The 10966-nt window shown below is 45.5% G+C and overlaps 1 long non-coding RNA gene across 1 annotated transcript; it reads left to right on the forward strand.

Moving 5' to 3' along the window:
* The first annotated feature begins 1313 nt into the window (after positions 1 to 1313).
* Positions 1314 to 10467, forward strand: LOC125128785 (uncharacterized). Its single transcript, XR_007135316.1, has 4 exons — positions 1314 to 1486; positions 5623 to 5782; positions 8941 to 9066; positions 10307 to 10467. It is a non-coding gene; the product is annotated as an uncharacterized LOC125128785 (long non-coding RNA).
* The last annotated feature ends 499 nt before the right edge of the window (positions 10468 to 10966 follow it).

The raw sequence follows: 10966 nt of genomic DNA on the forward strand, positions 1-10966 counted from the left end.
TGAAACTAACACACCTTTCTGAGTCAGGTATACTCCAAAAAATTTATTTAAAAAAAATTATAAATGACCAAACCTAAAAAATAAAAAAAGACGCTGATCTTCTTAAGTTGATTTTTAAGTTCAGCATGATGTCAATAAAAGAGGAGCATAGGAAATTTTGGAAATTTGTAAGGTTTAGTCTCGTTCCGTGTCCATATTAAATCTCTGTCATACAACTCAAAAACATGTTAATGGATTTATTTGTTGCCGAGGAAATCAAATGATAGGATGTCACTTCATTTGGGGAAGGCTTGACAGAGGTTGTGTCTGTTGAAAGATACTTTTAGGGAGTTCCCATCAGAACCGAATCTGACTAGTATCCATGAGGACGCAGGATCAATCCCTGGCTTCACTCAGTGGGTTAAGGATCCGGCATTGCTGTGAGCTGTGGTGTAGGTCGCAGACCTGGCTCGGATCCCATGTTGCTGTGGCTGTGGTGTAGGCCAGTGGCTACAGCTCCGATTCGTCCCCTGGCCTGGGAACCTCCATATGTGTGGGTGTGGTCCTTAAAACATACACACACACACACACACACACACACAAAGATACTTAAAAAAAAAATAAAGGTAAAATCATGACTCTCATACAACTATAAAATGATCACATGTCGAAGATTTTATGTAACTCATTAATTATCAAGGGAACCAGGAGGTGTCACAAAAGAGAATTCAAAGAGAACTCAAAGTCTCACACGTTTCTGGTTAGATGAGGAATGCTAAAATGAATTGAAAGATGGATGCAAAACTAATATCCACAGAGAGATTATCAGTTTCATTCCAGTGGACATGATTTGCATTCCTATGGCTACAGCTTTTTACCATCAGTTTCATGCAAGCAAACATCTACCTCTACAGAGCTGTACAACAGCCTCTTCCAAGACAAAGACAAATGGTTGAGCTGGCCAGGATAACCACTAAATTTCAAAAATCTTTCACAATTTTTTCCTACACTTCCTTTTTTTTTTTTTTTTTTTTTTAGGGCCACATGTGCAGCATTTGGAATCTCCCAGGCTGGGGGTCAAATCGGAGCTGTAGCCACTGACCTATGCCAACACCAAATCCGAGCTGCGTCTGCAACCTGCACTGCAGCTCATGGCAACACTGGATCCTTAACCCACTGAGTGAGGCCAGGGATCGAACCCACATCCTCATGGATACTAGTCAGGTTCGTTACCGCTGAGCCACAATGGGAACTTGTTTCCTATATTTCTAAATCTGGGTGTGCTTTAAATGCCTGACATAAGACCCCAAGGTATTGACCAGGCTCTCTCTCCTTCTAGCCCCTTAGGAGGGGCAATGTTCCTCCAGGGAGAAGAAAATTCCTGATCAGCCTGCAGACTGGAAAGATTTCTCCCATTTCCCTGCACTGGACAGTCAGCACACAGGGACAGGAGTTCTTAGGAACAAATGGTTTCCCTGTGAGAGGCCCAAAGTGTCCAAAAACAAAGGTAAAAGATGGCTGAAACAATTCCCCTTGTCAGTAAAATGTCAAGCCCATCCCTCCTGTTTCTTCACACCCCCTGGTTCATGGTCTTTTTCTGGTTACTCGGTGTTTGCTTTCAGATGCTGCCAGGTGGGTCATTACCCACCTGGCCCTGACATTACTGGATCTTCCTTGCGTGTTGGGAGAACAGGATTAGCTGCGACCCTCACGCTGCAATCTCTGTGTTCTCTTGCACTGGTGCTGCCCTTCTCAGTCCAACTCAGCCTGGCTGGCACTTCTGGAGCCCTCGCTGGGCCGAAACCATTCCTCTATTCCTGGCATTTCTCCTATTCAAGTGTCCCCCCTCTACGAATCCCACTGAGCTAGCTCCTGGCTGGGGTCAACTTGTAATCAGCAGTTTGCAAGAAAGAGAACGATACTACAGCCCCAATATGAGTTTCATATCTGTGTTAAAAGTCAGCTTTTCTCTGAGCTGGAAACTTTGGAATCTGGATGCAGACCAGAGAGAGAGGGCGCAAGCATGGGGCCGAGCACAGAACATAGAGCATCCCTACTCCCACCCTTGAGAAGACTGCGTCTAGGTTGGGAAGGTGAGACGTTCTGTGTTAATCAGGATTCTCCATAGACATAGAACCAGTAGGATGTGAAATGAGACAGAGAGGACGAGGAAGAAAGAGGAAGAGGAAGAGAAAGGAAGAGGGAGAGGGAAAGGAAGAGAATGTGATTATGGATGCTTGGCATGTCTACAATCTGCAGGATGGTCTGGCAGCCTGGATACCCAGGGATGAGCTGGTGTTGCAGTTCAAGTCCAAAGGGCTCCTGCTGCAGAATTCACCCTTGCTCAGGGGAGGTCAGCTTTTTGCTCCACTCAGACCTTCCTCTGATTGCGTGAAGCTCACCCGCATTGTGAAGGTCAATCTGCTTTACTCAGAGTCCACTCATTTAAATGTAAAGTTCATCTAAAAACATCCTCACAGAAACATCTAGAATAATATTTGACCAAATATCTGGGCACTTTGGCCAGCCACATTGACACGTGAAATTAACCATCACGCATTTGCAGGTCCATAGCCTGGGTCTTAGGAGCCAGTGGGTGGGGTAATCCAGAGGCTGAATACTCTGCCAAAGAACAAAAACCGGGAGCTGGGGAAAAGGGAAGGGGAATATGGCTTCAGAGCAGCCAAACAGTAGGAGGTTGGGGAAAAGTCCAGCCTTATTGTACCCTGTCCCTCTCTCTAAATACCCTCCCCCTCTTCCCTGGGGAAGCCTTGCAACCTGTTTTACCTCCATGCTTATTATGGAATTTCTATTGAGCTCCTAAAGTGAGCCTAGTCAGCTCATCTTGCCTTGCTCACCCAGACTTCTCTTATGGGGACCCGTAAGGAGCCTGGGAAATCTGGGTTTCCTTCTCTTTATTCCTCAGATGCCCTGTGACTCCTCTTCCCAGGTTCACCATTTACCCCCCTGCTTGCAGGGGTGAGTGTTGGGATGGGGCAGCAGCCCGCTATGATGACACAGAGGGAGAAGCCCAGCCCCACTGGAGTCAGTGGTTTCTCTTTATCTCTGTTTGGGGCTTTGGGCCCTGGGCAGTAGGTGGAATAGTACCTCCCCCCAAAGATATGGCCATACTAGTTCCTGGAGCAGATGAATATGGCCTCATATGGGAAAGGGGTCTTTTCTAGTGTAATTAAATTTAGGATCTTGAGATGAGGGCATCCTGTGTATCTAGGTAGGCTCTAAATCCAATAGCACGTTTCCTTGAAAGAGAAAGTTAGGGGGACATTGGGGACAGAGAGGAAGGCCTTGTGACAACAGAGGCAGTCAGAAGCCAAGGAGCACCTGGGACCACCAAAAGCTAGAAGAGGCAAAAGAGGACCCCCCTCCCCTGCCAGAGCCTTCAGATATCTATTTCAAGTCTCAGGCTTCTAGAATTGGGAGCCAATTAGTTCTGTTGTTTTAAGCCACTAGGTTTATCATCATTTGTTTACAGCAGATCCACGAAACTAGTATCCTTTGTTAGTGGCCCTAGAAGCTGTCTCAGGCACTATGCATCCAAATGATAACAGAAATACTCTCCAGCGGCCTAAGGGGTAGCAAATGAAGGGTCCCTGCTACACAGACACTATAATGATGCTCACTCTTGTGTGCATTCATCCCCCCCTGAGATCTTTACTGAGTGCCAACCACAAGCCCCAGGCTTTGGGTTAGGTGCTGATTATACAAGGATGGTGGGTGGAATCATCCTGGGGAGAGTGCCACTTCAAAGCTGATTGTCACCAATGTCTCTTGGTCCAGGCCACCCCTTATTGACCAACAAACCATCCCAGGCTAAGCTGTGCCGTGTGTAGGACTCCACCCAGGAGCTAGTTCTGTCCAGAACCCTTCCTTCCTGGACCCCTGTTGAGCCTGGCCGGTCTTGCTCCGGTTTGCTGCTACTTTGATCCAGCTGCATCCCCCTCTCCTGGCTCCCTGCCAGCATCACTCATCTAATCCCCAGAGCCTGTTTCCAGTCCAAACCCTTTCTTTCCTGGCCCGCCTGGCAATTAAGTCCCTTGTGGGAGTTGAGATTAGGAGTTCCAGCATGGGGTCACGCTGCCTGAGTTTGAGCCCCTGACCTCACCACCGACCAGCTGAATAATCTTAGGAAAGTATTTACTATTTGCTAACCTCAATTTCCTTGTCTATAAAATGGGGCTGATAGTACCTGTCTTATAAGGCTGCTGAATGGATTAAATAAGATAGTGTCTTGTTCCCAGGTGATGCTCAATAAATAGCAGATGTTATTATTTTTGCAGAACTTGTTCCCCTTCTGTCCCTCATCCGGGGGCCTGGGGTCCCTTCAGGTCGAACCTGGGAAGTTTTGTTTGTTGAATATAGCCAGGAAGGCATCTTTCAGAGTGTGTGAGGGCAACTGGCCTTGAGCCGGCTGAACAGAACAACAGATGAGAGAATGACCTGGAAGATCACGCATCACAGAGAGAGGAAATGGGCTTCAGCCTGACTCAACACCGTGCTTACCCTGATTTGCAAAGGGAGGAAGTGACCACAGCAAGGAGGGAGGTCAGGGTCCATAAATCACCACTTCTTCACACTCAGAACCACACTGTTATACACCTGGGGAACCATTAGAACTGGGCTTGTGCTATGCAGCAGCCCCTTCATAGTAACTGCTCCTCCAGTATGTCAAAGGAGATGGAGAGAGTGCCAGTGGACTTTCAGGTGCTCAGATTCTCTCCTCTGAGTCTTAAGTTTTCCATTCATTAAAAATGGCACTCAGTACTCAAATACTTGCATGCACATGTTTACAGCAGCACTGTTCACAATAACAGCCCAAAGGCAGAAACAACTCAAATGTCCATCAATGACTGCATGGATAAACAAAGTGTGGTACATCCATACAATGAAATATTATTCAGCCATAAAAATGACTGAAGCACTGCTACATGTTACAGCCTAGACAAGCCTTGAAAAACATTATGCTAAGTAAAAGAAGCTAGACACCAAAAGTCACATAGTGTATGATTCCATTTATATGAAATATCCAGAATAAGTAAATCCATAAAGACAAAAAGAAGATTCATGGTTGTCAGGGGCTGGGAGAGGGGAGAATGAGAAATAAATGCTTAGTGGGTAAGAGGTTTCCTTTTGGGGTGATGAAAATGTTTTGGAATTAAATAGTTGCACACAACAAGGTGTATGTACTGAGTGACATTGAGTGGTTTGCTTTAAAATGGTTAATTTCATGTTACGTAAGTTCACCTCAGTTTTTTTAAAAAAATTGATGCTTAACCCTCCACCACGAAAGAATTCAGAATCTGAAAACCATTGATTCTACCAGCTCCTGCCCCAGTCTGGTTCTAGGATCTTTGCTTATTGCTATAACAAGGAAGAGAAAGATGCTGAAAATTTGGAGCCGGTGCAATGACTCATCCTTTCATGGGGATTATGTTGAAAAGAGCCAACCAAAAAGTCAGGTCAGATCATCTGCAAAAGATGTATTTGACTTCAAAGGAAATTTGTTCTAAGTTATGTTATCTTTCTTGCATTCAATTAAAGTTTCCATTCCAGAAATATTAGTGTTTTTTTAATACCTCCCCCACACCAACTGTAGGATCTCACAGCAGCTTTCTGGATTTGCAGCAAAACCCACATTCCTTCAGAACATGGTTGGCCAAAGTCTTGAATATCCCTGCCTGACATATGGAGAGAAAATTGCTCCTCCCACTGCTGTACCCATTCTCTAAAAGGTCTTCCCCAAAGAAGATCTTCTTGGTAACAATTATGCAAAGGTGAGGTTAAGGTAAGGTTACATTTCTTTTTTTGTGGCATACGGAGGTTCCCAGGCTAGGGGTTGAATCAGAGCAGCAGTTGCCAGCCTACACCACAGCCACAGCAATGTGGCATCTGAGCCATGTCTGTGACCTACACCACAACTCATGGCAATGTTGAGTTGAGGCCAGGGATTGAACTGGAATCCTCAGGGATACTATGTCAGACTCTTAACCCACCGAGCCCCAGAGGTAACTTCAAAGGTTACATTTCTATGTCTGATAGAACAAATGCTAGAATCTGCAATGGTCCCTAGGAGCAATGGCACCCCTATACTCTCAAATGGAATCCTTCCTCTCATTCATCACACAATGAAGGCACTCCAGGGCTGGTATGGCAGTTTATCAGTCTTAGGCATCTAGACTCCTTCCACATTGTTTATCTGCTAATCCTAGGATGTTGCCCTTATCCACACAGTCCAAAATGGCTCCACACCACATCTACACACAAGTCTGCAGGGGAAAGCAAAAGAGGAGCAGAGGAGGTCCTTTTAGGACATGACCTGGAAACTTCACACTTCACTTCTGCTGATACCCCATTAGCCAGAATCTAGTGACACTGTCACAACCTAGCTGCAAGGGAGGCTGGCCGAGTGCCCAGCTTTAACTCCTGTTACCATAGGAAAGGGGGGAGAATGGACATAGAGAAGTACCACAAGGACTCAGTCCTAAACCAACTTAGCATCCCTTCTCCCTCCCCAGGACCCTCAGTCTCTCACTGTCATTCAAAGCAGTGAGTCCACACCCCATCTCTGTGACTTTACTCATGCTCTTCCCTAACACAGAATATTTCATCCACTTCACACCTGTTTTGACTTTACCATCTCCTCAAGTTTCACCTCCTCCCCAGTCCTTCCCTGACAACCCCAGCCCACACTGACTTCCCAGAGAATCCCCTGATCTTTGTGTTCACACGCTGTCCCATACAGCTAAGTCTTAGTTTCAGAGCTAGACAATAGTTTTCTTGAGAACAAGCTCCATATTGTATATTTTTCTGGTATCCTCTATGGTCTCTTGCTCAATGCCATGCACAAATATGTGTTTAACAACTGTGCTCTGGAATGAATTGAATTAAATTAAAATGACATGGTGAATAATTTAGGACAATATTCTTATTTCCCTTTAATTATGGTATTTTTTTTAACCCTAGTGTTCTGCATAATTAAAATCATTATAAATAAATAAACACACGTGCACACCCATACATTCACAATTCAAGAAACAAGTTTTATTCTTATTAGTTTTCTCATTCAATTGTTTACTGGGCAACTTGGCATCAACATTATCTCCACTGTTTCAAAAATTAAATAGCATAAGAATAGCCTAAGCATTTAGCATGGGACCTGGCACAGAGATGGAGTTAAGTAAATGCTAAGAGCAGAAAGTAAGGGCAGAGTATAAATGGAAACTGAGTTAAACTGTTTAAAACTTACCACAAAACCAGGGATTCTTGTGTTAGACTCTGGTTTGAACTTTGGTTCTTCTACTTATTTGCAGTTTTGCAGAGTATTCAGTGAATTGGCTAATGCGTTTGTCAGTTTTTATTATCTCAGTTCCATGCACACCCTTCTGCACTTTCATTTGTAACACCATGGGCATGGAGTCTGCAAATCATTTTTCCCGGATTCCCTTAGTAGCTGGTTTCCACTTAGAGTCTGCAATTGGGAGGCACTGGTGGGAAACTGGTAGAGAGGAAGGAACACTCTTCCTCCTTACACCTTCTTTTGGACAACCATGACTCTAGCACCTCTTGATACCCCTAGCACCAGTGTCAAGCCACCTTCTCAGAGGCCCCATCACTAGCCACACAGCGCCCTCCTGGCAGTCCCGCTACCAGGTCCTGCAGCAGCTCAGCTCCTAAGGTGGTGCTCTTCTGCATTCCTAGGTTCCTAGGTTCTGGTTATATGTCCTTCCCTTTTCCCTCCCAGCCTTCAGGTTGCTTCCTGGTTTACTCACCTTACTGTTTCCTTTTGGATGTTCCAACACCTGTGAATCCATGCACTAGGTTAAATACCCTTTAGTTGAAATACTTTGCATAATTTCTGTTTTCCTGACTGTATTCAGACTGATACAGTATGCAATGTGCTTAATGCACTTCATCTTCTCCACAAATGTTTGTTCTCCCCAAGAGGATTTCACTCTTCTGTGTTGAAAGAGAATGTGTAATGGAAGGATAGATATATTAATTTTATTTTTAAAGTTCTCACGTCTTTTTAGAGGTCTTGAGCTTTCTCCGCAGGCTCTCAGCAGTCCACCAAGACCACTGGTTCTCAGCCTTAGATACGAACCATAATCAGCTGCAGAATTCTCAAAAATACAGATGCTTAGAGCCACCGAGGACCTGGATTTCAAGGGATAGGGGTGAATTATGTACATCTTGAGGAAATTCTCCAGATAATTGTTTGTAGTCGTTTGGGGACCTCTGGTTTAGATACTCAGAATATAGCACATAAGTATGATTTCTTAATGCTTCACGGGTGGTAAAATATTACCTGCTTACTGGTACCTTAGTACATGTTGTTTGCTAATGATGCTGGCATGTTAGCCCAGTCCCAGTAACCAGTTGAATAGTCCCCTGTTTCAGTGGTGTCAAGTTCAGACCAACCTCGAGCTGGTTTACTACCATGGTACTAGCTGTGTCTTGGCTCCATTCCAGGTATGAGGGCTAGAGCAAACTTGCAGGGATGGTAAATGGCAGCATTGAGGCTTGGTATGTTGGAATTATGGGAAGAACCTTGGAAAATTGGAATTATGGGAAGAACCTTGGAAAATTGGCTTCCCAATACCTAGGCCTATACCACCCAGGAAGAGGGGCCCTCAGGAAGAACAAAAGAGGATGCCATAAACATCTGTCACATCAAGAGTTCCTGTCGTGGCTCAGTGGTTAATGAACCCAACTAGTATCCATGAGGACATGAGTTTGATCCCTAGTCTTGCTCAGTGGTTTACGGATCCAGTGTTGCTATGGCTATGGTGTAGGCTGGCAGCTACAGCTCCAATTTGACCCCTAGCCTGGGAACATCCACATGCCGAGGGTGCCGCCCTAAAAAAAAAAAAAAAAAAAAAATCTATCACATCATCTGTTCTCTGGCTGCTCTTACCTCTTCCCTTCCCACTCTTCTCTTTACAGTGACCTCATGGAAGAGAAACCTCAAACCGACAACAATCTTGCCCCTTTAAGCCCCCCAAATGCCCCTTGGATGAGGAGTGATCCCATGAGTGTTGAAGGAAGCTTTGCCATTACAGGACAATCAAGGTACCAGGTTATCATCAAATCCAAATCCTGTCCTTTGTAATTATTATTACACCAATCATTTTTTTTTCCCCTTTGAGAACCAACACTTTTCCAAAAATATGAATCATGTGGCAGAAAATCTCTCAAAAACAGTCTTCACCTCTCTACTTTTTCAAGCAAGGGACAAGACCACTTTTTCATTTTAATCCACTATCTTTAGGAACATGCAATGTAGCATGGAGGGATGACTCAGAGCTGGGCCTCCTGTTTGGGTTTTTGTCCTCTTCTCTGATATGGAGCACTGGATGTGACAGGCTTGAGACACAACACGTTCACCAACCTTAGAAACAGGCAGACACTCAGGACTCACCAGTTTGGCAGAGTGACCACATACTACTTAGGGACATGTGTTCTTTGGTTGGTGCCCTTGGAGTGAGATCCTCCCTCAGCCATGTAGCCTTAAGCAAATTACTGTACTGAATCTCAGTTTCTTCTTCTGTTCAACGGGGATAAAAATAGTAGCTACATCAATTGGGGGGGGGGGGGGTCGTGAATCTTAAATATGAACATTTAGATGCTTAGCATGGCACAGGGTGGCGAGCAAGGGCTCATGAGCGTTAACTGCTGTTATTACGATGACTCCCAGCAAGCAAGGTCCCCGGGAGACCGCCTGCCCTCCTGCATCACTGGTTACACCCACGCTCTGTGTCTTTTCTTCCACCCATTAAACAAAACTGATAGAAGTAGCCTGAACCGCCGGTGACTAGAGCCCTCCCAGGGTTTTCCCCCATAATCTGGTGAAGCTCCCAGACAAGCGGCTTCTGCCAAAAGAGAATTTCCCATCATTCTGTGAAAGCCAGTCCAGTCATTCCCGAGAGCCTCATTTCTTAACACGGCCGAATGCCCAGCTGGACCGCACATGTGCACCTCTGCGAGCCGCAGCCACGCCGGCAGACACACCAGCAGACACACCAGGAGCAGGTGCGGGCGCCGGGGACCTCTGTCAGACCAAGTTGTCAGGCCTTGGCTGGTGATCCCTGGTGACAGAAGCCCCCAGAGCCTCTCATTTGGCACCATTTCAGGCACTAAAAAGAAAAGAGCTCGGAGCGCTGGCAGCCGCATTGATCTGATGAGGATTGGGGAGGCCGTGCTGCTCTCCACGTGGTTATTTTCTATCGTTTGTATCCTGTAGGGGGTTAATTAACATCCTCAACGGTGTGCTATTCTGGCTGTTTCCTACCACTGGGGGATGTAATTTCAGGTCACTCCGAAGTTAAATGAAGACAACAACAACAGCAGCTGCAGCCTTTGTTGAGGTCCAGATTGCGAGCACGGCTGAGCGGGCCCCAGCCCTGCACTTCATTACGTGTAAGCACCATTAATAACCAACAATAGGTTCTCGAATCAGCAGATAAGTGTTTTCCCCCCCCGGAGCTCGTGCCCCTGGTTAGGGCTTAAGTCTTTGTGCATCTTCCTGGCTAACACATGCATCCCCAGGGACTCGCTGCCTCAAAATGATATTCCCAACATAAGTGCCAGACAGGGGCCTATCTGACAATCTTTTCTATTTTATGTCCCCAGAACTGTTCTTTCTCCACCAAACCTGCACAGCATAGCAGCAGTTGTAGCCCACCCTATCCAGCATTGCTTTCTTGTAAAGTTGGGGGATGGGGGGGTGTGTGTGTGTGTGTGGAGTTTTTCTAAAACAAGTCATATTTTACATGCATTAGATAACCTTGAAATTGTATTAGTTCTCTATGGCTACATTAAAAATTACCCCCAAAGCATAGTGGATAACACAATCATAAATATTTCTTACCCTTACAATATCTGTGGGGTCGGGGGTTCAGGCTTTCCTTAGCTGGGTCCCTCGTGAGGTCAGAGTCAAAGTGTCAGCTAGAGTTGCTGTCGCTTGAAAGGC

Source organism: Phacochoerus africanus, chromosome 6, assembly GCF_016906955.1.
Source record: "Phacochoerus africanus isolate WHEZ1 chromosome 6, ROS_Pafr_v1, whole genome shotgun sequence".
Lineage (NCBI taxonomy): Eukaryota > Metazoa > Chordata > Mammalia > Artiodactyla > Suidae > Phacochoerus > Phacochoerus africanus.